The sequence below is a fragment of the Octodon degus genome, unplaced genomic scaffold (assembly GCF_000260255.1).
Source record: "Octodon degus isolate 3935 unplaced genomic scaffold, OctDeg1.0 scaffold00669, whole genome shotgun sequence".
Taxonomy (NCBI): domain Eukaryota; kingdom Metazoa; phylum Chordata; class Mammalia; order Rodentia; family Octodontidae; genus Octodon; species Octodon degus.
In genome coordinates this window covers 33,696-40,623 of record NW_004525245.1, presented here as the reverse complement: position 1 = coordinate 40,623, position 6,928 = coordinate 33,696, and the positions used below count along the sequence as shown (strand labels likewise).

Below are 6,928 nucleotides of genomic sequence, written 5' to 3'. Positions count from 1 at the left end.
TCCACGGATTGGGAAGCAGGATGTGAAATTGTGTGGGAAACTCTTCATAAGCTGAAGCACACAACATTCTTCAGAGGTGAATCTGGTAACATGTAGAATAGGACAGATTTTATGAATTATCATAGGTAACCACAGTCTACCATGTTTCTTACTTTTAATGATACACTAATGGACTGTTATGTCCTGTTGAAAGGCGTTTGGCACTGATAACTTATGAAACAGTAAGTTTTCAATCTATTGATCCTGGGAAATTTACACCACTTTTTTTTTTTTTTTTTTTTTTTGCTTAGGGATTCCACTGAACCAATACTGTCATCCTCACTGTGACACTAGCCGCCCTGCTCTGCGCCACCACTTCCTCCATGCCCAACCCTGCCTGCCCTTCAGGATGTTTTCAGATGACAGGTCCTGGCTGATGAAGCACGGAACGTTAGGGCTCATGTTCCAAACACTAAGAATCTGCAGCACCTTTCTCATGGGAGTGTTGGTGCTTCCATTTGATGATGATTCTGGGAATAACGGGCCTCACGTGTAGTAAAGCTTGGTAAATATCAAAAGTCATTTTCTTGGTACAGCCTGCTTCCCTTTCAAGTCTAGGACTGGGGTTTATTACTGCATTTTTAAAAATTATAATTTCTTTTATTTTGAAGAGTAGAAACAAGAGCAAGAAAGACAAAAGCAAAGACAGAAACAGGGTAACATGTAACCATATATACGTTACAGATTTTCAAAACAAAAATACCTGATTAACAGTAATTGACATATTAACCATATTTATTGTCAAATTTGTCACTCAGATTAACAGATACAGTTATGCAAGGTGGGACATACGATTGAATACTGCCACATACTCTCAAGAAATCTTAATTTTTTGTTCTTAACTCTCATTTTCATATCTTTTAAAAATATTTAGAGTATAGTAATAATTGATATGAAATCAGAAATGGTACATAATTTGATGGCCAAGATGAATGATATTTCAAACATGGTTTTAGTATTACACATTGGTGTCCACAGTGTAATTCTTAGTTCACAGATATCAACATAGAGAGTTAGTCAGGGTGAGAATGCTACCCATTAACTGCTATTTTTCAATACCTGATGGAAATTCTTAGGACTATTGCCTTATCTGACTTGTATATATACATGTAAGGTTTTCCCTCTACCTTATTTGCTAACTTTTCTCCTTTGTCTCTCTTTGTTGTTTAATCCTTAATTTCTGTTTCTTTCCGCTTAAGTGTGTCTGTTATATCTTTCAGTTTTTATTTCTTCCTTTGAGTTCTAGAGAGATAATATGATATTTACACATGTGGATCAGGCATATTTCACTTACAACTATAGCCTCAAGTTGCATCCACTTACTTATAGAGGCTTCGAGTTTCTTTTTTATAACTGAATAATACTCCCTTGTGTAAAATAATGCAATGCTTCCATCCATTCCTCAGGTGATGGGCATTTTGGTTGTTTCCGAGATTTGGCTATCACAAATTGTGCTGCTATAAATATGGTACACATATATCACTCTGATATGATGTTTTCAATTCATTTGGGAAAATTTCCAGGAGAATAGCTGGCTTGAATGGGATTTCCAGTCCTAGTTTTTTAAGGAATCTCCACACTGATTTCCATAATGATTGTACCAGTCTACATTCCCACAAGCAGTGAAGAAGAGTTCCTTTTTCCTCACAGCCTCTCCATCATGTGTTGTTGGTTGATTTCTTTATGATAGCTATTCTTTCTGTGGTGAGATGGTATCTCAGTGTTGTTTTAATTTGCATTTAGGGTTATACATATAGATATGCAGAGTGAGCACCTTCAAGTGAAATTAGTACTTCAAGTTTGTATTGTGCTCATTATCAATGTCAGATGACTTCTTTCATTCTCTATCATCTATTATCTGCTGAAAAATTCATAACAGAATAGACCACAAACGTGTGTCTGTCTTCCATTTCCGAATGACACAGAAGAACAGAATCAGAACAGAATCTTCTAATCCAGATTGTAGATTAAGAAACAACAGTGCTCTGTTCTGGTCTGGGACTCAGGTGCGCTCCCACCACAGGGCCTGTTGCATGTGGAGCTCCTGAGTTTTTGTTCAGCCTTTACTGTCCCTTCAAGCACTGTGCTTGTAGGAATAGCACAGAAATATGTTGCTGAATCTTCCTTCTGTAAACCAGAGATGATGAAACTCATAGAGTCAGCTTTCAGAAAACTGATGGAGTAGCGCCCTGTCCTTTTAGTCTGTCCAGAAGCACTCTGAATGAGGAACATCAGCTCTCCGCTGGGAAGCTGCTTGTACCAGAAAAGGTAGTCTGTGCCCCGTTCTGTCTCATATTCACAGTCAAGCGTGGCTACTTCCCCTTCTCTCCCAGATGTGGCTGGCTGGACTTGGGTAACTTTCCGGGCGACACTGGGTCCTATAGGAACAAACAGAAAACTGCGCTGATCCTCTGATGTGCTGAATAACATCGCAAGAGTAAATATTTATACATTGCACGCAGGTCTTTGATTGTTAAAGACAAACCATACCCAAGACGACGATAGATCTATTCCTTCTGTTTACTTGGTGCTATGACCCATTTACAATGAATAGAAATACTTCAAAATTAAATGATAAAAGTAATCATGAGAATAATTTAGGACCAAACACAGCAGAACTGGTTGTAGCTTATTTTCCGTTCTCCCGCCCCCTCTTCTCTCATCCCCATACGAAGCACCATATGTCTGTGTGCAGTCGCTTCGTCCTCAGCTCGCCTGACCGGATTCGCACCGTCCCTACCAGAGAGGATGAGGGCCACCGATTCCCACAGCAGGCCGGAGAGCAGCATGTGGCCGTGTCCTCGTGCACAGTTACTGTGCTGCGCCTCAGGCCTCGAGCTGAGGGTCTGGGAGTGCCCTGCACTTATCTGCGTCCTGGTTCTTCTGTTACTCCCGAGCAGGAAGTGGGTTTCTCAGGCTTCTGCCCTGAGATCCGCGCAGCTGTGAGAGCAAGTGCGGCTCAGCCCAGAGCATTGTGGGGCTGCTTGTCTTCTCTGGTAGGTCGGGCAGCGCCTGGAGAGAGGGCGGGATGGCCCTGAGAGCTGAGGGTTGGGACTGAGGAAGTGCAGCCTGAGTGAGCTGGTGCGCACTTAGATTCCTCAGTAAAGTACTTCTGGAGTTTAGAGTGGAATTGATGACGATCTGTGCACGCTTCTCCTCACCTACTTTGTGGACTCAAATTCAGCAAATATTGGTCATTTTCAATATAAGACTTTGGATCTGTGTAAAGCAAATCACATCCAAGACAGGGATAGAGTCTCTTCTTTCTTGTTTACTCAGTTCTACAACCTACTTAAATTCTGCAACTAATAGAACTACTTCAAAATTAAATGACAAAAGTAAAATCTTTCAAAAGTTATTGAGTATATTTTTGAAAAATTATTTCTTTAAAAATTGACTTGGAGCTTTATATCGGAGCTTATAAGAAGCTGATTTGTTCATTCCTATAAGTTGCACCAAAAAATGTAGTTATTATATCATGTGGAATCAAATGGTCCCCACATCACATAGCTACTACCTAATTGGAAGCTGGGTTTTGTGCACTGTTGTGTGACTGTGTGTCATGAAGATGGCCAGTGTTTCCAATCTTTCAGTGGATGAATTAATATAAAGCAGCCAAAAGAAAACCGAAAACTAGAAAAGAACATTCAAAAATTCTCTAAAACAATTCCTATTCTTGCTATGGGTTTAAGTAACAGATCAGAAGGTGGTACAGTAAAGAGCTCCTAAGTATTTGAGTGCCCTCTGCTGACAGATGAGAAGCAACCTTGGCCTGGACTGGAGTTATTTGTCCCTAAGGAGATGCAGGCCATGAACACCCTCAGCAGCCTGGAAGCATCGCGGGGACAGGGCTTCCCTCTTGTTGAAAGGGCCACTTCAGCTTCTGACTGTCCAGGTGCAGGCTCCTCAGCAGTGGGCAGCGGCTGCCTCTGAGGAGTGGCTTCTAAATGGGTGAAGTTTGGCTGTGCTGTGATACCTCGGTGGGGAAGCCTGTGCCTTCCTAAACACTTGTTTATTCTTTCTCATTACTAAATTGACAAATAATGATATCTGGTAAAAGATAAAGCATAATATAACATTTAAGCACGCATTGAAAGTTAAGCAATAGACATTTCCAAATTTAGTAAAATAATCTGTGATAAAATCTGTGAGTTTATATAAAAGCAAATATTATGAATTCTGTGTTTTGATTGCTTTCTTGATTCAAATCTGATACTAATTTGAAGCATGTTGAACATTCCTTAGCTTCCCTAAAATGAAAACTAAGAAAATCTTACTTCCCTTTCCCTGAAAGATGAGAAGGTACATGACTTCCAGTTCTGAAATCTCTCCAGTCGTGTGTAGGAGGAGCACCAGTAGCAGCAGCTATGGCATATTTTTACAAGGCAACTAACTCTGAGCTTCATTTTTTTCTAAGTTCTTGGAGAATCTTTGACTTGTTTAATTCCAAAATTCAATCATGTTTTTAATGTCAAGGCATGTATGTAGTTTGGAGCAAGGTTGTAATTCTTATTTTAAAGTTCGGAGGAAAAAAACCTTACCCAAAGGCAGTTCCATCAACAAAAACATCCAAATAAATAATAGTATAAGTGTTGTGCAAGACAAAAATAACTTTATTGCTTGGACATTCAATAAATGAAAATATTATTCTTTTTTATGATGATATTGCATCTGGTGAAGGAGTTAAATTCAAAATTCCAAATTCCAAAAATAAAAGAAACCTAAAAGGGCATAATTGAGCTATTTGGTGGAAATCTGTCCTCAGATCCTTCCTGTGTTCTTTGTAAACTCCCAAGTCCACATCCCCAGTGAGACCACACAGTTGTACTGAGGTGCCTGGATCTTCCCCGATCTTCCTGTCTCTGTGTCCTTGGTGATGCTGACCTCTGCCCTGGGCACTGAGTTCTGTTTGATCCTCTCATATTTCAATCCAGAGAAATCTACTCCAATCAGATATGAATGCAATTCCAAATTTCTGAGGTAACCCTTCACACTACTAGTAAACAACAATGAGACAAACTTTGAGAGCAAGAGAACATTCATATTCTGACCTCTGGTAGCACAGCTCCCGCTGCCAAGAGCCAGTAGATTTGATTTACTTGTTTTACTTTCTCTTCTGTGGACTGAGAAATTAGGCATTGTAGGCTAGTCAAGTTTAGTTCATGTTGAACATCTTTATGAGTGTGTGTGTGTGAGGTAGTTAAAAAACTAGACTAAATAAAAACTACACATAGTGTGTAACCAGCTAATAGCCCAGCTCCACCTGCAGATGTTCTTCCTGCACTTAATATGTAGGCACATGTGAACTGCCTCTACCACTGCAGGCAGATGCTTATGCCACAGAGCTAACTGCCCAGCCCTTGCCTCTACAATTTCAAAAATCCAGCCTTAAATCCCCTGAAACATTTACCTGAACAGCTCCTGTAAGCTCACTCTGACGAGGCAGGGAAGTCAAAGCCATGCTTTGGTCTATCTATATGCTGACCAGTCCTTACATATCCAAATCAAAAGGCCATCATCCACAGGACTACTCCCTAACTATTCCCCTTGATACTGGTGCCTTTTCAGGCTGCTTACCCCAGTCCTCGTTTCCTTGCTCCATGCCGGCTGTGGTTTTTGTCTTAATCTCTATGCACAACTGCTCCAAGAGAACAGGACAATAAATCAAACACTTGACCAAGATTTGATGAGTGTCCCAGGCACACTGGACTTGCTCTTGGATCAGATTAACTCCCTCGCTAAGTTGCCAGGGTAATGCTACAAAGCAGACAGGCCAAAGTTATATCTCTTCCTAAAAGCCACTTAGGAGAAACTAATATCTCTGTAGTAAGACAGTCTTGGTGACCTTGACCAGGGTCCACCTCAGGGTCACTAACATCCCTAGTGTTCCTGCTTCTCACTGGGCCTCATCTCAGAAGATCAAATGTAATACGCCCAGCAAAAATTTGCCTGGGTCACTAAATGCGGAGGGGAATGAACAGAAAATGCCTCCCCAGCCAGGACACTTCAGTCTCTCAGTTGCCCACAGAGCAGTTACTGTTGCAGTTCCAGTTGCTGCTGTCTCTTAGGAACAGCTGCTCACTGTGATGCATAGCTGGTCATTATGACACACCTTATGTAACCCAGTCCCCATTTGACAAGCCCTTCTGCCTCTGGACTTCCTGATTTCTAATCGCATATCAGCCCTAGAGCACCACAGATCTGATATTGTGGGAATGATCCTAAAGGGTGCCCATAGATGTAAACTAAATCTGACTCCAAATCATGGCTGTTCCTTTGCTGTTTCTGCTTGCTGTTGAACACTGAGGTGAAACAGGTGATGGATGAACAAAATCTCATTTGTTTTTGTGAAAGACAGTTGTACACCTGTGTCCCAGTGTGTCCAAACAAGTTTCCATGTAGCCATGCATTTGTCCTCACCCAGTTGTCCTTACCGAAAGTGAAACTAGGTGACCTGCACCCATGTCAAGTTCAATACAAGATGGAAAGACAAAAAAGTGGCAGAGGCTCCTCCTCCAGCTCGGCAGTGACAAGAGCCTCATCCTGATAATCAGTCTCCTCTTGAACATCATTCTTAGGGCTTCTCCTTCTGTGATTGTACCTAACATGAAGCTGAAACACATCATTGGAAAATTACTTCCACTGCTTCTCCAGATCATGACTCCCGATTCTGTGCTGTGGGCATTTTAAACTGACTCTCTATGGTTTTATGGGGTGAATTTTCAACATTAGCCCTGGAAGTTTTACTTTATATCCATTCCGTATGCTCTACTTCCAACTCAAAAAGTTCAAGGAAGACTGTACAAGGAGAAAAAAGCTTGCACCTGACCCCAGTGAGTTCCCAGAGAGCATAGAGGTACTTTGCAGTCTTCAAGCTGTGAGGCAGAAA

The 6,928-nt window shown here is 41.2% G+C and overlaps 1 pseudogene; it reads left to right on the top strand.

Moving 5' to 3' along the window:
• Positions 1 to 2,720: 2,720 nt before the first annotated feature.
• Positions 2,721 to 6,928, top strand: part of LOC101578920 — an 18,669-nt pseudogene continuing 14,461 nt past the window's right edge.